General features: G+C 35.1%; 1 long non-coding RNA gene across 1 annotated transcript in view; it reads left to right on the top strand.

The window, feature by feature from the left end:
- The window catches only part of LOC143649314 (uncharacterized), a 29,211-nt gene extending 10,049 nt beyond the window's left edge, over positions 1-19,162 (top strand). Inside the window, exon 3 of the long non-coding RNA XR_013158949.1 lies at positions 19,019-19,162. This is a non-coding gene — a long non-coding RNA (uncharacterized LOC143649314). The remainder of the gene's footprint in view (positions 1-19,018) is intronic.
- Positions 19,163-23,246: the final 4,084 nt, after the last annotated feature.

Here is a 23,246-nt window from a genome sequence, read left to right as displayed (position 1 = left end):
GTTTCACTCATCTTCCTAACAGGACTTTACTTGATGAGTGAGAAAATAGGTTTATAAACCATAGGTTCTATTAGGAAGCACTATTTAGAACTGGATTTTTCAGACTCTGGTGTCTGTGCCCTTTCCTCCATCCTATTTTAGTCAATTTTATTCATCACAGTTATTATCCAAGTAAAAATATTCTGAGAGTCTTGGCTACTTGTGTATCAGGAATACTGGTTTGTAGCAAAGTGTATTTTCTGTTTTTAAAAAATTCAAAGATGATGATGATGAATGGTTGACATCTATTCATATTTCTTGACCATCCATTAGATGGGTCAATAGAATAATTCTACAAGAGTGGTGCAATTTATGTTCTGGCCTTTTGTATCAAATATTGACATATTGAATATCCCACTACAAGTAATATAATCAGTATATGTATATGAGTGTTAGCTGTTATTTATATCAAATTTACCTTATGGTTGACTCAATAAAGGTCAACTGTGATCAAGTCATTTTAATGAAATCCATTGACCATTACAGGCAAGCTGAGAACTGTCTTGTCCTGGTTCTACTGCTAATAAGCATGAACCATTTAGCTTTTCCAAACTTCATTTCTTATCTCCAAAATAAAAGGATTTTCAAGTCTCTTTCAGCTCTCAAATTCTTAGGTTTTGCTCATTAATATCATATTGTAGATTACTCAGGATGGGGCAAAATATTAAGCATTTTTATTTAAAACATAATGGAAGTATGTTCTTACTTTTATATAATGCTTAAGAATTTTTAATTCTGAAGTTTGCAGAGGAGGATAGAAATGTGCTTCTGTATTTTCTTTTTAATGAAGATGATATTTTTTGCCTCAGTATTTTCAGTCCTTTAGCAAATGTTACTTAGGAAAAATGTTGAATAATAAGCATACATGAGATGCATGGGATGTTTCATTTATTTTTTTATTAAGGTAGGCTTATTTAAAAATCTGTAGACACCTTTGTTTTGTTTTTTGTTACCTAATATTGTTGATAATGTTGCATCAATTTGGCCCCAGGATAGTAATTAACAACCCAGTCAGAGGTTGCTAGTAATTTCCCACTCATTTGGAAGGAGACTTTATTAAATAAGTTGGATTCATGAATATAAGGTAGGGAAGACTTGAAATTTGCTTTCAGAATAGTAGTATATTTAAAAAACAAAGGAAGTGAGCAAAATAAAGTTATAATTCAAGACTAGAAATTTAAAAACCTGGAGTTTTCAAAAAAAGACAGTCTTTATAGAAACAACAATGTTACCATTCCAGAATATGTGAGAATATATATGAAGTCTTTGGTTAGAAAAAACAAAACAAAACACGTTTAAAAATCCACAATAATAGTTGAAAAAGAATGTAATGCTCATACTTTAAATTTTGCATTTGTAAGATTTTTATATTAATATTTTACTGTTTTTATTTCCATTTATATAAATGAAATGTGGAAGAAAAGTATATCATGTGGGTTGAGCCAATAATAATGAAAATGAAATAACCAAAGCAGAAAATGTGAAGTTGCTTGGGAAATGTGAAGGGTATGGAGTTCTGGACCTCAGAGCCCTGCTGAGATTGAAGCTCTACCACAATAACATGTTCTTACCTAGAAACTTCAGTGATATGGGAGGGTAAAGTGGAGGGTGGGGATTATTTGATCATAATAACTAACTGTAGAATCCTCCCCATCCTCCATTAGCGCGTCTATAAGAAACTTTTGCTTTTGTTGCTAATTTATCCACTTTAATATTCATGGAGGAAGTTAAATGTTAACTAAAATTACTAGTAGAGTTATAGAAATAAAAAATGTTCTAACTTAGAATATAATTACAGTTTAGATAGAAATAGAATCGTGGTCTTTTTTTGAAATAGCATAAATGGGATATTTTCAAATTAAAAGTTTTGTCAATTTGTCATATTGAAACATTTTCAGTAGAAATTTTCTTGAAAATCTTTTAAAAAAATTGTATGTACCTTGAAAGTAAAAAGCCAAGAGATTGCTATATTTGCCTTCATACCCATATACACATTAATCACTCATATTATAGAGACTCACTTTGGGAATTGTCACTGTTATGTCTGTGTTTTATGTATTGTGCAAATCCTGATAATATGTTATAAGCAGATATAAAGTGCCAAAGCCTATTATGCTAATGTCTTATTTTTAAAAGTTTTATAGTGGAATGTCTTTGACTTATAAATATTAGAAAGGGAAGACATCTTAGCAATCATCTAAATCAGGGATTGGTAGGCTACACCCTGGGGCCAAATTCAGTGTGATGCCTATTTATTTATGGACCAATAATCTAAAAATAATTTTCATATTTTTAAATGGTTGAAAAAATCAAAAGACTATTTCATTATATGTGAAAGGTACAAAAAATTCAAATTTCAATGTCCATAAATAAAATTTAATTAGGATATGGCCACACCCGTTGGTTTATGTACTGTTAGTGGTAGCTATTCTGTTCCAGTGGCGCATTTGAGATTTGAGTAGTTGTGACAGAGGCCATATTTACTTTCTTGTCTTTCACAGAAAATATTTGCTGACCTGTGATCTAGAGAGCAAATAAATTTCCTCTCTTGGCTGATCCTTAAAGGTTGCCAGAACCCACTTTTAGGATTCCAGGTCAGCTGGTGGGTTGAGTAGAGAAATATACAGAATTGACCAGAAATGTCTGCCTTGGACAAGGGAAGGGTGTGGTGGCACAAGATTAGCATTTTCCACTGAAGGTTCTTCTAATGTATACAATTCTAAGAATTAGATCCACTGTTACTGAGTTTGCCTTAAAGCTTATAACACGACAAGTCATAACCTTTATAAACCTCATTTCCATTATTCCTAGTATCAAATGAACCACCTAAGACAGTCTTAGTGTACATTAAAATTCATGGATAGAGCTTTGTAAAAATGCAGACACCCTCCCAATACATGCAGATATACATCGTGCACACACATCCAATTTTATGATTTTATAAGGTTAGGGACTTCTATTTTTAATGACTTTGAAACGTGGAATGATGTTTATCTAATACTGTGCTGTCCAGTACACTGACCATTTGGGAAATGTGGCTAATTAAATTAACATTAAAGTTGATTAAAATTAAATAAAGTTTAAAATTTAGTTTCTCAGTTGCATTCACCATATTTCAAGTTCTCAGTAGCTACATGTGTCTAAGGCTACTATATTGGTCAGCTGAGAAGACTAATTCTGTCATTGCAGTAAATTCTATTGGATAGAGCTGATCTAGGAGATTCTAGGATCCCAGTGTTAATCTCAGAAATTTATTAAACAACTCTAACAGTGGGATTAATTTGTTTTTAAAATGTTGTAAATTTACATCCCAACATCCAACCACAATAATTAAGAGAAACAAGAACTCAGAATAAAGATGGCAATCTTCATCTACTATATAATTCTCTCATCCAATTTAGCATTAAGTTTAACCAAGAGTATATATAAGCTAAAAAAAAATCCATGCAAATACCAAACACAAGGGAAAGATAACATTTTTATGTCAGATGCTTGGAGGGATTTTTGTAAAACATTATGTGGGAGAGACGGGATTAAGGATGGGCCTGATCAACCTCTGAGTCAACGGATACAATAGCAAAGTTTGCCTGGGGAATGGAATTTGGTATGGACAGGAAAATCCCACAGGCTTCGGGAAGTTTACAACCTGTGCTAGAGGCAAAGGTGAGCTATTGAGAAGTCAGTGAACACTACTGAAACCTCTGAGAAAGTGCAGCAATACTAGCACATGGAGACATGCGTGCAGTGTTCTTGCCCAGGAAATGTATGGCATTGACATCATGCTTTGTAACACATGCTGCTTCCTCCTGTGGTGAATGAATATAGTCACGCTAGTTAGAAAAAAGGACTACAGCACCAGATACAGTGAATAAATCCTTTGGAATAGTGCTGATGTGCACTATTGACCTGACCTGACTTCCTTTACTGAATTCTCCTTTCTTCCGCAGAGAAGAAAAGAATCCTATCTGGCGAACTAAATCTACAACAAATCCAAACTATTTTTCCCACTAATTTGGGTTTAGAGGGAAGCAGAAATGCACAATATATTTTTCTTTACCATCTTATTCTCTCTGTACTGAAAAACAAAGAAAATAGAAATACATAGGCCACCAGTGGTAAAGATGAACAGAGAAATATAACCAGAAAAATGAAACAGTCAGCAGTTCAAAAGAAGAGAACCTATGGAAGTATGCATGACCTTGCATATCTGTGGAATATAAGAAATGGAAGAGCTTCTTTAAAAAAAAATTCTCTGGTTTAGGGAGTTACTGTGTGTCTGAACAAGGTACCTATCAGAAAGGAGATGTAGTTAGCCAATGAAAAGAATAATTAACAAAATCACAGAAAATATATATTGAATATTTCAGAAAACTGAATCATGAGTAAATGAATTAATTCTAATCAAAATATAAAGGGTGTCATAGATGACAAACCCAAGGACTCAAAATCTTATATAGGAGAAAACAAGCACTTTATAGGAAAAGCAATTGCCAAAGACATAATGGAAGAATACATTCTTGATCGTTGGGCAATGCGGTCTTAAAACCAAGCAAAAATCACCTATCTAAAAATAGCATGATGAAAATTTTAAGTTTTTTACAAAGTTAGAGCATCAAGATGACAGGGGGAAGGTTTGTTTATAAAAGGGAAAAAATTAAAGTTGACATTAAACTCTCCATAATTTGAAAAATACAGAAGAGAAATGAATATAAGTCTCTTGAGAGAAATATATTGAAACCCAAGAATGTGATAGCCAGACAGGCTATCATTCATAATTGAGAGCAATAGAGAGATATTAATAGACACGAAAGGACTCCAAATGTTTTTACCCACATTCCTTTCCTGAAAAAAAAAAAAATTGACTTGCAAAAGGGTTCCAGCTGACTGAGGAATGAAACTAACAACTAAATAATGGGGATTAAGTATTATAAAAGATAGGACGGTAAGTAATTAAAACCAAAAGGGATTAAATTATGTGTTCTGAAAGAAAAGGTCATGAGTAATTAAAACCAATCAAAGAATCAATATTTAAATCACTGTTGTTAACATAGTAGAGAAGTTTAAAACAATGGAATAGTTTTATGTAATTCTTCCAAAGAAACTGAAAATGTTTAAAAATGTATATTATGGGTATAAAATTCAGAATTCTACCAACAAAATTTTAGAGTAGGAGGGTGAATAACTGTTTGCAAAATGTTTCATTTTATGTGTATGTGGATTCTGAAATGCATAGATTTTATTTTTGAAGTTGATAAATATATACATAGAATTAAAAAAAGATGTGTAAGAATATTTTAAATATATGTTAGCTGTTAGTTGGGAAAAATAGGGTGCACGATGTCCAAATTATAAGAAATTAAAGGAACAAGAAGAGCTGGATTCATAGGAAATAAACCTGAGAAGATGCAAGATAGCAAGGAAGCAAAAAGAATATAAAAACAAGAAATAATTAAAATTTAAAGTTATCAATAAATGAACATGGCTAAGATTTGATGGACTCTGACTCCTCGTCTCAACCTCACCCCTGTTACCAAAACCTAAATGCAGTTTTGCCCCTTAATTCCTTAGCAACTTAGTTGTCTTTGTTTCAGATTTGATACATTTTTATATTTCTTTTCATTTGGAAACTTCTTGAAGAAAACAAATACATTTCCCTCCCACAGTTATCCATAATTTTAATTCCAATACCCTCAATTCTACCAGCAACACTTAAAAAGTTATAGGTATTCTAGGAAGGATTTTTCTGAATTTTCCATTTCCTTATAATTTTGAAACCCATTATAATCTTTTAGTCCATGTCCTCATTTTACCTTGGAAACTTCAGTTTGCCCTAAATGTTTCTGAAGGGCACAATATGAGGAAAATGGAATATATGTTTGTTTAGGTTTGCCATTTTTTGGCAAATATGATGGGCCTACCTTTTCCTGGCACTGGGGATAAAATCCAGTCCTCGTGGAATTTAGAGTTTATCCAGAGTAATGTGCCAAGTTATCATTTAAGCCCATGTAGCAGCTGTCCCTCTAGCCCACACAACTCAACTGTGTGCCACATTTCTGTACTTACCAATATGAAACCTTTTCTTTATTCTTCATAAATTCTTCTGCTCTCCCACTTTTTAACATTCTGTTGGCTCTACTCGCTGTTATTCAATCCACACTGGGGATTGAATTATATCCTTCAAAAAATTATTGTTCTTAGGTGTGGAAATAGAGTTTTCGAAGATATTAAGAGGCCAAATTGAATCAGTGTTTGTCTAAATCCAATCTGAGTGAAGTCTTTATAAGCAGAGGAATTTTGGATGCAGTCATTTTAGTAGAAGCCAGAAAAGACCAAGAGGAACAGAACACCATGTGATAGAGACTTGCCAGTAAGCCACCATCAGTATGCCACTGTCTTCAGAGGAAGAACGGTCTTCTGATAACTGGATGTTGGGTTTGAAGCCTCATAAACTGGCTAGAAAGCTCTTCAAACTCTGAAATTGTGAATTCCTGTTATTTAAGCCAACCAACCTGTTTTACATTAGAGCAACCCTGCCAAGCTAAGTAAGTCTCTTACATCATGTTGGTCACTCTATTTTTCTTAACATCATAAAAATAGTCATTGCTTCAGAGATATTTTCCATAATTAATCTTGCATAGCAGTTCCTCAAATCTGAATGATATCTAGCTGTTTCGGAATTTTTGCTTCATTCCATCTAGGTGTGAAGTTCCTGGAATAAGCCTCTGATTGGTGAAGCCCGAGTCACTTGTTCTTAATTTACCAGGCCAGGAACAGGCAGTGAGAGGGACTGGTTGTCCACCTTTACCTTCCGGTTGGGTTTTTCTCAAATAGGGTTTGGATGATAAAAAGCAGCAAAAGTTTTCGACAGTGTATGTGTATATATACTGCAGATATTTCCATTTGAAAATTTTAAATATCTATTTTAGGTATATGCATATGGATAGATATAGAGTGTTATGAATACGTTTATTATCATTTAAACTCTCCTGAGTCCCTGTTTCCTGATTATTAAGGGAAATGTTTAAATTACTCTGTGCTTTTCATATCATGCTCCAGATTCCTTGGGCTCCCATGGAAGTATCTAGAAATTAACACAGAGACCCTGGGGACTGTGGGATAGACAACTAAGTCTCTGGGCCACCCCCATCAGTGTATGCAGATACGACTTTTGTTGATTCATCAGATTTTATTTAAAGAAAGTGTTCTGCAACTCAAAAATCTTTGAATATTCTTGTAATAAAACCTTTTTCTCAATGATTTACACCATCAGTGTCACTTGGGAATCCGTTTTCAACCACAGAATCTTGAGGCTCACTCTAGACTTTTTGAATTAGTGTCAGCATTTTAAACAAGATCTCCAGTGATTTCTCTCAAATGAAAGTTTGAGAAGCATTGTACTAAATGATCCCAAAAGTCATTTTCAGCTACTGCATTTGTGACTTTACACCTATAAATTTTACCTGTCCTCAGTTTGTAGTTTTTTCCTGTACTGTTGAGTCAGAGAGAAAGGAATACATCAAGAACATGCAACATAAAGAAATGTATATTTAATATTATTATGGATATTGGAATTGAATTTGGTTCTAATTTTTTTTCTTTTCTAGTGATAGTAACTATAGCAGCTGAAAATGTTCTTGCTTTGCTTTGTTATAAACTTAAAGACTAGACCTTAGTTACTCCTGAGAGAGAAATATGTATGAGTCTTTATGTTCTTTTCTATTGAATTAAAAGAAAACACAAAACTTCCAGAGATGGTTTAAAGGAGATCAGGAGAATGAAGGAGAAACATATTGCATATCTTGGTAATGATGTAACCAAGAGAAGATGAGTTTACATTTGTAGACTGTTTCAGATTACCAAGCAATTGAGTATTCAACAACTTGTTGAAATCATTATAACAATTCATAAAGAAGGCAAACTAGGTGTTATCAACTACAATTCACAAATTTAAATAAGGTTATCATAACCAAGTCTGGGGCATATCATATCTGTCCTGTAGTTGGCTTTTCCCTTACTTCCAATTTCATGTTAAAGCAATGTCTTAATCTAAGCATGAATGGGCCACAGAGAAGGAATTTTTTTTTACTATACTTACAAATAACTGCAAAAATGTCTCCTTGATTTCCATTTTTCTCCTGCTTCTCTATGTTTTTTTGACCTTTTCATTTTCTCCTTCAACTTTCCTGACTGACCAGCTTCTTCTTCCATCTCATTACTTTCAGCAGCATCCAGGGCCAGACTCTGGTGATTTGCAGTATCTAGTTCTGGGCTCTAATCAGGCTGCTTCTACATTATTCCCTTCCCTTTCAGCAATTTCCTCATTTCCTATGGTCACCTGCCTCCTGATCATCCTTGCTGGGACTCTATGTGGCTTAGCTCTCTGTTCTACCTCCTCCTTTCCACCTGGCCCAACCACTGGTCTGCCAGGCCTTCCTCATTTGCTGAGTGTCGTTATGGCAACCGACAGTCAGTGGGCCCAGAGACACTGCAGTGAGCCAAAAGTGACAGGAAGAGACACAGAGCAGCAGTCTGTGGAGGCTGATAAGGCCAAAGTATTGGGTAGGCCCCCTCCTGTAAGGAAGGAGAGAGGGAAGCAGTGAGGTAATTTTGGCCCTGATAATCTAATAGGAATGAGTCTTGGCCTGTTGGAGTGGCTGGAAGACTGCTTACAGACCATTGTTGGGTTTCATGTGAATTTCTGCTTTGCACACCCAAATCCAGCGGTTTGAATAAATACTTCCATTCTAGTCCTCTTCCAAGTACTATTAAAGAGAGAGAGAAAATGAAAATGAGTCTAGATTCTGGGTGGACAAGTGCAGAAGAAAACACTGTTTACTTTTTTTAAGTACAATGTGGAGAAAAGTAAATGATGAATTTACATTTTAAAATGCACATGCTAAGATTTAGTAAGTGTGTTCTCATTTACAGCAAAGACAACCATTAAAGCCATTAAAGGTGGTTGCTTCATCCTTCCAAAGTATCTCTAATTACCAAAAATGATGAAAGCACCAAAGAAATGATGTCTTTGTTCTACTCAGGGTCACTTTAAAAAGTGAGGTTATATGTAAGAATTGTTAGAATTCAGCTCCTAGGGCTACAGTTTCATTGTACCTGCAATGTATGTCTATGTAATAGTCAATAATGTAGAATATTCTGTCACTGGCAGGGACATCCTGGTTTATTTCTCATTCTACAAATGAGAAGAGTGAGGCCTAGAATATAAAATGGTCTAACTCTGAGCCACACAGCTCCCCTACCATGGGGGCAGGTCCTTGCTTCTGTCACAAATCCTTTGGACCTAAATTTCGGGAAAATTGTATGCATGCACCAGTGAATTGTATTCTCTTTTCCATGGACCCATCACACTGTAAGACCCTGTAGTAAATTCTCCTTGAAGTCAGTACTACTTGAAATCTTAGTCTCAATTTTTTTTTTTTTTTTTTTTTTTTTTTTTTTTTTTTTTTTTAAAGGGAAGGAAAGACAGAGAAGGAAGGAAGGATGGAAGGAAGGAAGGGAGGAAGAAAGGGAAACATCTTTAAACATTTTCTTGTTTTATTATATTTTGTTTGTTTTTGTTTGTTTTTTACATGGGCTGGGGCCGGGAATCGAACCGGGGTCCTCCGGCATGGCAGGCAAGCACTCTTGCCCGCTGAGCCACCGCGGCCCGCCCTTAGTCTCAATTTTTACACTGCTCAGGAAGACTTAATTATATTTATCAAACAAAGCACAATCTAACTCTAAAATTTAACAATATAAAAAATAATAAAATGAAATAAAATAAGGGAAAGGGGAAGCAAAGGAGATAGTTGTATACTAGTTTGCTCATTTTATAGTAAATAAAATTAAAGTAACTCATCAAGTAATGGAAGTTTATTATTTTCAAGTAATAATGTTAACAAACATGTATATGTACTAGCTTAAGGCAAAAATTAATACTCACCAATAGGGATTTAGCTAAATAAATTATGGTTTATCCATAAAATGGAATACTTGCCCTCTTTTGGGAAGAATAGGTTTGATTGACATATTCTTACATAGAAATATGTCCATGATAAAGGGATAAGTGAAGAAATGGAGCAGTTAAGTTATGAAATTGTATTTGTAGGCATTATCTCTGTTACCTAAAAAATACTTCTTATCAGTGTGTATGTGTTCATGTATGTGTATATTTGTATGTACATGTACACACAATACTATAAAAAGAGGTCTGAAAAGATGCAAATGAACTCTGATTTGAGGGGAGACAAAATGAGGGATAGACATTTTTAAAATCTGTATTATTTGAATTGTACTTCACAACAAAATTATACTGTTTTTATTAAAATTCTGTATTTTATTTAAAAATATTAAAACAAAAATTAGAAAAGTAAAAAAGGGAGTCAGAAAAATTTTTGTAGCTTCTCTTGATATGTTTCACACATATTACAAAATTTATGTAAACTTAGTACAAACTCCTTTAAGTAAAGGAGTTTTAAAAAAATTAAATAAGATTTTTTAAATTCCTAAATTATTTATTTAAAGGTATTTCTGACTTAATTTTTATGGGGGAGGAGCAGGAGATAAAGTAGAAAATAACAAGGAAAACGATAAAGCAATAAAATTCAATTTAAAAATAAACATTATCATGAGGATTCTTCTTTGGAAACTAATGGATTTGGGAATGTGATTATTTTGAATTTTTGCTTTAAATAGTTATAATTTCTCTAACTTAAACACTAAATGAAATAATTATGAGCTTTTTTCTTTTGGCCTTTACTGATAATCATTTTGCCATTTTGAAGAGTCGTTTAGTGAATGAATATAACACCATAATGAAAGCTATTATGATGACTATTGTTTTCCATATTTATTAAATTCAAGCCAAATCCCAAGTGGCTATGCCCTCCATTTTGTTGTTTTTCTGTTGTTGTTTTGTTTTCTTAAACTGTCTTTTAATGCCAACTTTTTAGTTTAGTTAGCTCTGTTGAGGCACAGAAAAAAATAAGGGGCTGGAGTTTCAGTTTTGAAAGTGGGCGAATTTGATGGTTTTGTTTTGTTTTTCCTGGTTTGGGGTTAAAGTATAACAAAAAAAGCAATACCTGTGCTCTCTCAAGTTCTCATGCCAAATTTTGGCAATGTTGAAGTAAGTGAGCAGATTACTTTGGTGATAAATAGGAAACATTCTGCTATACCACTAATGTTTAAAATCATTGCCTCCATACATTTCTTAACTGTGAAAAAGATTAGAGCATAATAAGCTTTCTAATTCATAATAACATATGACGCAGAAGTTAATTTCTTCAAGTGGTATGGGACTTCAAGTGAGCCGGTTGTGCTTATTAACAAGTGCTTGCCTTGTTATTTCAGTATTTGCTTTTATTTGTATTTGAATATATGTGTTTTCTTTTTGGATGGTTAAATGTCCTTAATATTTAAAAAGGTCACAATAGAAAATAATAAAATGTGATTTTCAATATTTTCTCATGTCTGAATGTATAAATACCTCTTTTAAAAAAGAAAATACACAAATAAAAACACCATTTAAGTCAAATTATACAAAATGAATCATGATGTGGCCTCTCTTTCTCTAAGCCCAACTCTGCAAGTAAAATCGTTACCTACCTCCTACGTGCTACATGGGACATGACATCCAGGGGTGAACGTCTCTTTGGTAACATGGGATGTAACTCACAGGGATGAGCCTGGCCCTGGCACCATGGGATCAACAATGCCTTCCTGACCAAAAGGAGAAAAAGAATTGTAACAACTAAGGTATCAGTGGCTGAGAGAGGTCAAATAGAGTCGAGAGGCTACTCTGGAGGCTACTATTCTCACGCAGGCTTCAGTTAGATACTGCTATTTACCATGGTTTGCCAAACTCCAACCAAAACCATTCCTGCAAACCCTAAAGACCGCCTACGGCTCTATCTGAGATTATACAAATGTTCCATGCACTACTATTACTTTCCAGAAACCTGCAACCTCCAGATGGGTTCCAAGGCCAGATAAATCCTGAAACCCAAAGGGGCCAGCCTTTCCAGAACTAGTTCCATCCCTCTATTCCATATTATTGGCAACTCTTTCCAACATGAAGAAGGTAGAATGGTCATAACCCAAATACCCTTAAAGACTGAGAGAGAGATCAAAGGAGAAGGTGAAGTTTTAACAGAGAACATAGGATTTAACAAAAGCATATGACTGCTAAATCATTATATTAGTATCTGTTTTAGCCTTCAGTGTTTTGGAGCAGCTAGAAGGAAAAATCTAAAATTGTGAAACTGTAACACTTACCAAACTCCGAAATCTTTTCAATAACTAACTGTTGCAGCTTCCTTTGAAATTTATTGCGTTTTTGTATATATGTTATTTTTCACAATAAAAAAATGTTTTTCAAACAAAATGAATCATGGAACAAATTGTCATCTACAATGAATGAAATTAGTTTTTTTCAACATCCTTTTTCCAAATGAAATTTTTCAGCATGGAATAAATATTTCAACTACTTTTGTTTATTTTTGAGAGTTATGGAAAGGTAAAGTAGATAAAATATTTATTTTCCACTTGCTCTGCTTTGTATAGACAGAATGAAGTTGGGATCTATATTGCATAATATACTTAGACGGATATATTTTATCTTTGTCCTCTGAATATCATGCCTTAGTCTTTCCTACTAGGTAAATCAGCTGATTCTTTAGTTTTATAGTTTTAGTTTTATAGCTTGAAGCCATACATACTTCTATGCATATAATCAAATCAATACCAGTTTCTGCAAATGTCTGGAGTAACAGCTCTAACTTTGCTGGTTTGGTGACTCCACCAGAAATGCCACCACTTCCTTCTTTTCATAATAGTCACAATGTTTGCTAATTAAGGTATTTCCCTTTCTCCACTCCCTACCCAAGCACTCACCACACACATGATCTGCACATGCACACCTTGTCAACAATAAATACCCTGGACCATGGTGGCAGAGGTCATAGCTCTATTTCTGAAATAACTGGAATTCTTCATCTGCCTCTCTGGATCAACTGGTCTTTCCAAAGCTTTCAGAAAAAAAAAAAAGATAGTGAAAGAAGGAGGGCAGTGACACCCTGAATTATAATTATAATTTTATGTGTGTATTCCCAGTACTTCTTAGTTGTACCCAGCATCATGCCTGCCTTCTTGTTTTATGATGAGCCTTTGTACTACAGCAGTTTTTTTTTCTTCTTTCATTTAGGTGGTCTTCTCTTTAGGATAAGAATTTTTTTTTTTTGCATGGGCAGGCACAGGAAATCAAAAGCAGGTCTCCTCTACCTGCTGAGCCACTGTGGCCCACCCAAGAATATTTTTTAGAAATATTTACTATATGTGAACTACAGAGTATGAAATGTGTTGAGTTATGCAATGTGAAGAAAATTTTGTAACTTTTATCCTAAGTATCTGAAAATTAGGAGCACAGTGGTTTTCTTGTTTCTCTTATTTAAACATATTTTTGAATATAAAATTAATTCATGACTAATGAGCACAGTCAGAAAATAGAGATGTATTAGCATGAAAACAGCAGTCACTCATTGCTTACCTAGAGGAGAGAATAACGTAGTATTTTCACATATTTTTATTGTCTCTTTTTCTTCACTGTTGAATTGAAAAAACTCTACTCTATACACAATTTTATAATGTGCTTTGACCTGCTCAACATTTCAAGATATTGAACATTTGTATGTCTATGGTTTTCTTCAAATTTCTTCACTTAGTTTTTATGGCTTATCAAAGAGCAATGCATTTTGTAGAAATTTGGTTATATTTACAAAGAAGAAAATAAAATATTATGTATAATATAACCATACTGCAGCAATAATTCTTAGTGTTCTAGAATATTTTCTTTGCCTTTTTAAAAATATATTTTCCTTTTACATAACTGATATATTTCACTGTAGAGCCTTTATTTTCACTTAACTTCCTCATATCATTAAAATTTTACATTAAAATTTCTTCATAAATTTGTTAATGGCTGCATCATAGTCTATCATAATATCATAAACTATTTGGAATTTAATTTTTTAGTTGTTGGTATTTTCTCCTTACTGGTAAACTTTTAGAGGATTTATTTCATTTGACTGCTTAAAATAGGAATTCTTTTAAGAGACATGAATAAAGGATATACCAGGTAGCCAAGAATACAGGAAGAGTGCTGGGTAGCCATGTGTGAAGGGGGGACAGCTGGAGTGAGTACAAGGGAATATTTTGAGTCCATCCAGTCCAGAAAACTGCTGCAGGACACCAATCTGTTTTCCAAGAGTTCTCATGCCAAAAGGCCACAGAGAGCTGAGTCGGAGAGCCAGCAACTGCTGCAGTCATTTTTAAGTGTAGTTTTGTAATCTGAAGGATTGTATTGTAAAACTGGAGGGACTGACTTAGTTTGCAACACCTTAACAAGTTGTCATGCTGTGGAGGAGAGAAAGCAGATTTGGAAAGAGAAACTTGTACGTTAAAGCCATTCTGCTGTTTTTCACAAAGACATCAATAAGGTTACCCAAAGGTTGGCATTGACTTTAGTTTGTTTGAAGCCCAGAGGATGAATTTGGTGGATTGAAGGGTTTATGTGGGATCATTGAAATTAAACATACATTAATGCATTTTTTACCGTAACTTCTCTATCAAAATGTTTTAATATTATGGGGCATCCACCACTGCTTTCATTGGCTATCAAACTCTGCCAGGTAAAAAAAGTTGGTCATTGTAAATTTGCCAGTTACTTTAGTGTCTTGATAGCTTTACTACCTGGGTTCCCTCTCCTCCCCTCCCCTCCCCTTTCCTCCTTTGTCTTTCCTTCTTTCTTTTTTCCCTTTCCTTTCTCCCTTCCTTCCTTCTCTATATAAAACCTTCTCTATTTAAAACTAATGGGACTATAATATGAAAACTAAAAAAGAAATAAAAATTTCAGAGTCTAAATAGTAATTTGATGCCACATGCTTATCATTTTTTCTTCTCTTATATCTCCATTGAGATGACCGAAGAAATGGAAGAAAAATAAAGAAAAATCTGATTAGGCACTTAAAAATAGAAAGGATAGCCACTATTTGTAGAGAAAAACTTAGAGGAAATTCAGAAATGTAGACTACAAAGAGACTTACCTAGGTCAGTATCACCCAGCCTGAATTTTCCCATATGCATCAGAAGAGATTGAGGGACTTATAAATATAGAAACCCTCAAACACTTTTAAGAATAGAGAAAGGAGCTAGAGGTAACGGTAAGCCATGGGGAGGCTGGAAGGGGAATTTTTTATTTTACGATTGACATTCTCAGTCTGAGGTTTTGGCCCTAATCTTGGCCCTACACTTGCCTGGATGGTATCCTAAGTAAAACAAAAGATATTTAGGCCATGGGCTCTATTTAAGAGCAGTTGTGTACAATTAGAGGAAAGGAGCAAAGCCCCAGCTAACCTCAGGCTACTGCAGAAATATAATTACAATAAAATTAGGGTAGGTTGTTCACTTAGCCAAAATTTTGAGAAGTGCCAACTCTGCCTTTCATTTGGTGAGGAAGGCCTGCTGAGTGAGGTGGGAGCTTTGCTACAAGGACTTCTCATTAAGGCAGTCATGCCAATTATAGAGGTATGATGGTGCCAGCTAACTTTGGATTCCCAGCATAAATAAGACATAGTAGTGAATCCTTCTGCTTATAGTTTGCTCACTTACTAGTCACAAATAGAAAATGGATTTTGAATAAAATAAAGATGTTTATTTATAAACTCAAGCTCACCTCCTCTGCTTTTTGTTTAGGATTATCAGTTGTACACTGGGACAATTTCTGGTACAATTCATTTTAACAAAACTAAATAAACAGATTACCATGTTAAGGATGAGTAAACTGTAAAAAAAAGATCATTTTTATAAAAAGATTTATTAGTTCCAAACACAGGCACTAATCTAAGGAATTTGGAGCAAATGTCTTCCCATGAAGTAAATGTATTAGAAGATTGACAGAAAAATGCCTTAAAATATATCTGGACTGTTTTCTTAAAGAGGTTTGAAACTCAACTGCATAACTTACAAAAAATAAAATAAAACTGCCTTTTGATTTTTAAAAATTCTCAAGTTAAAATGCATAGAAGGTGATGCCATGGTGGCTGAATGACAGATTTCTCACCTGCCATGCCGGAGACCTGGGTTCATTTCCCAGTGCCTGCCCATGTTTTTAAAAAAATGCAATAGAGATAGTTAAAAAGAGTTGATACCTCAGGAAATCTAACTAATGAAATAGAAGTCAGAAGTCCTGCTCTCAGAATTTTTCTGTAAATTAGAGGAAAATTATAAGATAAATACCATGGAGAAAAGATAAGAGATGAGGAAGAACTGTCTAGGAGATAAACATTTATAATAGCAATTCATATGATTCACAAAGCACATAAAAATGAGAAAAACTTATAAATTATTGAAAAATTTCCTTGAGCTTAAAACTTAATTTTTAGGATATACCAGAGGGAAAAAAATGTATAAGGAAGATTGGACATAGACATATTTAGTGTAGTATTCTAATTTCAGTGATAATGCAAAAATATATTTGTGTAGTAGGAAAAAATAAGGTATTAAAAAGAGAGGAAAAAGACTAGCATCAGATATCTCAGTATCATTAAGTGCCATTGAGTAATAGGAGTAGTACTTGCAGATTTCCATGAAAAGAAAATGTTCTGAGCTTAGAATTCTATACCTATCAAAGCTATCATTCAAGTCTGAAAGCAATACAAACATTTCACTTATAAAGATTTAAAAGTGAAGTACTTCTACAAAATGAATGTACCAAAATAAGTATCTTTCTATAGAGTCGCAATAACTAGATGTCACGTCCCACATAGGGGGGAGGGCGATGATTTCACTTGTAGAGTTGGGCTTAGAGAGAGTGAGGCCACATCTGAGCAACAAAAGAAGTCCTCCAGAAGTAAGTCTTAGGCATGCCTATAGGTAATCTAAGTTTCTCCACTATCTACATAGTAATCTTCACACAAGTAGCCTCAGAATCAAGGGCATGGCCTATTTAGGTGTTCTTAAAGTTTTACACAGTATCAGAGGATTCCCTGATGGTAGAGTTTAATAGTTCCATATTCTTCCTCCCATACCTCAAGGGACTTTGCCTATACTTTTTGATTATCTGCGTAATATAATCTAGGATGTATCCAGGTATTACAATAATCTACAAAGGATTAAAGGACCTCTTTCTTATTCTGGGCACCCTGTGTTTCAGTTGTTCAAATGAACTATACAGATAAATTAAGTTTGATTATGCACTACAGGAAATGTCAGTTCCTGACCAAATAAACCTTTATTCCTTTGGTCGCAAAGAATATGTGTGGTTCTAAAATATGGACATTGTCTTCCTTTCCCCTGTGTTCTGAATTACTTTAACCCCAACCTGATTGGCTTTGTTCTTATCTCTAACTATCAGACTATATGTTGTTATATATATATAAATAACAGCCTCTTGAAATCCATACACAATAATCACCACTCCAGACTTAATGTGTCTGCCCTAAAAACTTACAATCTAGGCCCCTGTTTTCTTATAAGCATTTTCTAAAGTGACCATAGCATTCTTGTTCTTTTGTTTTTGGCTTATTTTGCCTCACCAAATGTCCCACATGTTCATTCACATGGTTGCATGCCTCATGACTTTGTTCTTTTTTGCAACAACACAACCTTCGTTCATAAGTATTTACCATCATTTGCCAATCTACTTCTCAGTCAATGCATCTTTCAGCCACTTGCATTCATTGAGCATCATATTGAGAGCCCAAAGTCCACAGTCCATCAACATTCTCAATTTTTGATAATTTTATTGTTGCCAAGAGAAAGAAAACAATAACCACACCCTCACCAAATAGGAAATCTAAACCTCCTCTTAACTCTTGTCCCTCCCCATTATTTACCTCTGCTGTTGCTGTGGTAGTGCTGATGGTTTCCTTTTGAACATAGCGTGCAATAGCAGTTTTCCCCCTGTATCTTGGACTTAAATGCTCTTTGTACAGGAATCATATTTTTGAAGTAATTCTTGCAAGAACTAAGTCATATTTTTAGTTGGACACATCTTTTCTATGTACCCCTTTACACACAGTCACACCCTTATTTAAGTAGTCCTAGTAATCTGAAGATTCTGGGTTTTCTTTGTCTGTGGGCCTTTACATGTTCTATTCCTTCTACCCAGAGCACAGAATAAGTGATGGCAAAGGTTGTCACTTATCAGTACAGACGTGTCTTAGGTTATTTTGATTATCTCTAACAACAAGAAACACAGGCTAAACCCCTAAGCTTATTTTATTTACAGTTTCCTCATCCAGAAAGGAGGGGCTTCCCTGGAGCCAGAAGGAATGGCCTTGATGAGTTGCCCAAAAGAAAAGACACTCACTTTCTTTTCACATGACCGAGTGTAGCTGTCATTTCTATTGGTCCCCAATGGGTATATCCAGTAGATTCACTTCTCCAATTCTACCTCATAAATTAATCATACAAATTTGAAATTCAAACTGACACAATATCATAATATTTAATTTTTTTAGTGCTAGAAATTTCTACCAATTCAGCTAATCCTAAAGAAGTCTCAGCACATGGTTAATAAAAGTTGACAAAGCCAAATCCAGAATGATCTTCTCAGGATTTCTTCTCATTCATCCTTCTTCTTTATCCTACTCGCAATCTGGCTAAATCCTACTCACCCCTGGGGTCTCCATTTTGATGTCTTTTCCTCCAGGAAGATTTCCTTGACTTCCTCTGCCAAGTCTTGTTAGGTTGTCCCATTAGGTGTTTTTAAGTATCTTTTCCCCATAGCATCTCTGTGCTGATGGTCTGCTTCTTTCCTGTGCTTTGAGCTCCTTGAAGGCAGAGAGCATGTCTGTCAGGGTCCATGCTGTATCCACAGAGCCTGGCATATGGTGGATACACAATAAATATTGCTGAACAAATAAGTTGTAGCAAGAATAGAGATTGCGTTAGAAAGTTTACCTCCCCCTTTCTTCTTTATCCCCAGGAGACCCCGCCCGCCAGAATTCAAAGAAGAAAGTTGAACCCTTCTCACATTAAGCCTATCTTAAAAGCTGCATTTAGAAACTCCAGTGCACACTCACACACCATTATATGTTATTTCAGGCTGGTGTAATAATAAAACTGTCAATCCGATGAATAAGAACTGTTTCTTTACTTGGATTCTTGCTCATGTTCGTGTATATTTATGTATTACTAGAAAAGCAGCATTCTTAAGATTTCTTAGATTGTTTTGATAAGATATGACTCTACTTTTCCCAGCCTTTCTTATTAGAAGAATCTTTAGTAAGCTCTTTAAACAGTTCACACATGCTACCTTGCATTTTTATATGATGTAAAATATAAGGGAATCCTTTATTTAAAGTGTCTTTTACTATAACGTTTAAATAATGAAACTATTTCTACTTGTTTAATGCTATTTGGTTAAATAAACTAATTGTCAATGTTTATACATGGAAAATATACCATCTTTAATTTCTGGTGAGGACTAATTATCAATGATTATTATTAATACAAAGATTTTTTAACCGTTTATCTTTAATTTAAAACACTTCTGTATTTAGGGGTCTTTAGAGCCTTTTTTGTTCTTATTGTCTGAATAGTTTTGTTGTTTGCTAATCTAACAGTTTATTTAATGACTAAATTCAAGTATCCTTTAAGAAATTGCTTAAAGTATTTAGGAAAGATGTGTGGCTCTACAAAGAAAAAAGTCTTCTGCTTAAGACCACAGGGAGCAGTCAGTTCTCACAATGACCTGTGTCCACCAGCTGAGTGACAACCTATGTTTTATCTATCTTAGCTAGAAAATTAGGCAAAAGGTGGCAGCTTCTACTTGCCATTGCAGTCTGCTTTTGGACAGGGTGATTTGGAAGAAATAAAAAAACTAGAAAATGGAGGAGGAGATGGACCAAGGAGTCAAAGGAAAGAGAAAATAAAGAATCTCAGACAACCAGTTTAATCTCAGCCCTCCCTCATCCGCAGCCAAACCACTGTCTCCAGGCCCTTGCCCTTCTGCCATAGTTAAAGATGAACTTCTCTTTTGTAAGGAGTCAGGTGGGACATTGGAGCAACAGAACATACATGTGAGCAGTGGAAATATGAGTACTCTGAATGTCTGCTTTCCTACCTCCCGGACACATATAGCATTAGCTATATGTCCCTTGAGAACAGAATTTCAGTGAGTACAAGGTAAATGTGTTATAGTTTGACTGAGTAAGTGGAGGGCCTGATGGTCCCTAGAAGCCGCATTTTTTGTAAGAACTAAAACTTGTTTCAAATTCAGGAAAAAGACAATCACATTCTAAGAAAAAGGAAGGACCAAGTAACCCTATCGTATCCTTTCTTACCCCATGTTGCTTCCTGGTATTAGCCAACAACTTATTCAGAACACGATGACATTAAAAGAAATAGAATGGTAGAACATACAATTGTATTTTTTTTTCCTTTCAGCCCCTTCTTACTCATCAGTAAACCAGAGGTAGAGAATGTTGGCAAAATGGGCACCTGTCAAGAAGCAAAATATAAATAGCTAATTTAGTCCTGAACAGTTTCAACTGTTCTAGTAAGAACTAAATACATCTGCATGTGTGAACTACAGAATATGAATTGTGTAATCATGGTGATTCTCCATATGAGTTAAATGCTCTTGCATTTGCATCTAAAACTGGCATTGCACATTATAAATACTGTGGTAAAATTTTAACTTTTTCTTTACTTTAAACATTAGATAGAAAATTAGAAACACCGTTACAAGTCAAGAGGGACTTTCTGTGGAAGAAAGGAAAAGGCTTTATATTTTACTGCTTTTCAATGCCATTTTTTCCTGGTATCTGAACAAAGACTCCTGTTTCAGTTTGCCCAAGTTGCTATAACAAATACCACACAGTGTATGACTTAAACAATAAGGATTTAATGGTTCATGCTTTCTCTATGAGTCTGTATCATTCTATTGATGGCTTGCCACAGTCTTTGGTGTTCCTTGGCTTGCATCTCTGTTTTCATCACATGGCAGTGTCCTTGATCTCCTATGCTTTCTCTGATTTTTGTTTTCTAAGGCCTCCTGTAATGTGGATTAATGCCCACCCTGATTCAGTTTGGCCACACCTAAATAGGATCTAAGAATATCCTATTCACAAATGAGTCATACCTTAATTGGTAATACATCGTCAAAGGGTCCTATTTACAGATAGGTTCAACCCACAGGAACTTGGATTAAGATTTAAAGCATGTTTTGTTGGGGCATATGGTGCAGTGTAACAAAGTTCCAAATTCTTATTTTGCACTGGGCTCCACAAATCGTGTAGGGGCTGTGCTAGAAGAGAAGGAGAAAGGAAAAGTCAGAACTCCACCATTGTAGTCCCAGGAATTTGGTATTTAACTCTCTTGCAGGCTTGGTTTTTAGCAGCTCTTTAACGCCATTTCACTTCTTGGTTCTGGAGACCCTACTCAAAAGAAGTTGGAGAATCCCCTCTATTCTAGGTTCCAGTTGCTGATTTAGCAAGTTACAAACAGGCACAGAGATCTCTGAACATATTTCATTCATTCCTTCACTCCTTCCTTCCTACACTGAGTGTATACTGAGAGCCTGTGATAGGCCAAGCACTGTCTTACATGATGAATAAATGAGGTCCCTGCCTTTGTGAGAGAGATATCAACTAATTAAATAAAAAATAAGTACTAAATAGAACTGTGGGACAAGGGGACAGGGCAAGATTGGGGTGCAATGAAGTGTGGAATTTAGTTCATCCTCCAGGGCAGTTAGTAAATAGCCAGGAACTATATGGAAGAACTATCTGGGGGACATGCATGACCAGACACATACCAAATACCAGTCTGTAATAGGTGGAATGGCTGAGATCCCATACAGAACCAGAAAAACAGGAACTAAAAAAATCTTATCAATTAAACAGAAGCTATGCTAAAGGTCTAGAATAAGTTGAACTGAAGGCCAGAGAACAGATAGAAAACAAAGCCAACCAAGAAGAAAACCCTAAAGATAAGAGTGAAAATTGCCTCCAGAATAAACTAAGCAAATCAAATGCCTAGATACCGGCTAAAAGTAACAAGTCATACCAGGAAAATCAAAGATATGACCCAGTTAAAGGAACAAACCAACAATTCAAATGAGATATAGGAGTTGAAACAGCTAATTAAGGATAGTCAAACAGACATTCAAAGTCACATCATGTATCAAATCAATGAGCTGAGGGAAGCTATGGCAAAAGAGATGAAGGATATGAAGAAGACATTGGGTGAACATAACTCAAAAGTTAGGAAAAACAAGTGGCAGAATTTGTGGGAATGAAAGGGAAAAATAGAAAAGATAAAAAAAAAAACAGTGGAGACCTATGCAGAAGATTTGAAGGGGCAGAAGAAAGGTTTGGTGAATTAGAAAACAGGACATCTGAAATCCTACACACAAAAAAACAGATAGGGAAAAGAATGGAAAAATATGAGCAGAGTCTCAAAGAAAACAGGAAGCACATGAATATACATGTTATCGGTGTCGCAGAAAGAGGAAAGGAGAGGAGAAGGGAAAATGGGCAGAAAGAATAATGGCGGAAATAATCACTGAAAATTTCCCATCACTTATGAAAGACATAAAATTACAGATCCAAGAAGTACCCCACAGTAGATCCAAATAGACCTACTCCAAGACACTTACTAATCAGGTTGTCAAATATCAAAGACAGAGAGTCCTGAAAGCAGAAGAAATAAGCCACACATCACATACAAGGCAAACTCAATAAAACTAAGTGCAGATTTTTAAGCAGAAATCAGAGAGGCAAGAAGTCAGCAGTATGATATATTAAGATTCTGAAAGAGAAAAACTGCCAGCCAAGAATTCTATACCCAGAAAAGCTATCCTTTAAAAGTGAGGGGTAGGGTGGTGCAACAGTGGCTCAGTGGCAAGAATTCTTGCCTGCCGAGCTGGAGACCCGAGTTTGATTCCCAGAGCCTGCTCATGCTAAAAACAAACAAACAAACAAACAAACAAAAAGCAAAAAAGAGAGAGATAGGCCATCTGGGTTACTAGTTTGCTTATGTTCTACCAGTTGCAGCATCTGTCTTGCACTGCTCCCACTCCTGCCCTTCTGAGGGCTCACCCATTACCCCTGGCCTGAGGAATCTGTAGTCCTTCCGGGAGCCCACCACAGGCACGGGGCTGTGCATGTCCCAAGGAGGCCTCTTGTCTGGGCTATGCCACCTGCTTA

This window comes from Tamandua tetradactyla, chromosome 1 (genome assembly GCF_023851605.1).
Source record: "Tamandua tetradactyla isolate mTamTet1 chromosome 1, mTamTet1.pri, whole genome shotgun sequence".
Taxonomy (NCBI): Eukaryota; Metazoa; Chordata; class Mammalia; order Pilosa; family Myrmecophagidae; genus Tamandua; species Tamandua tetradactyla.
This window is presented reverse-complemented; position numbering and strand designations above follow the sequence as displayed.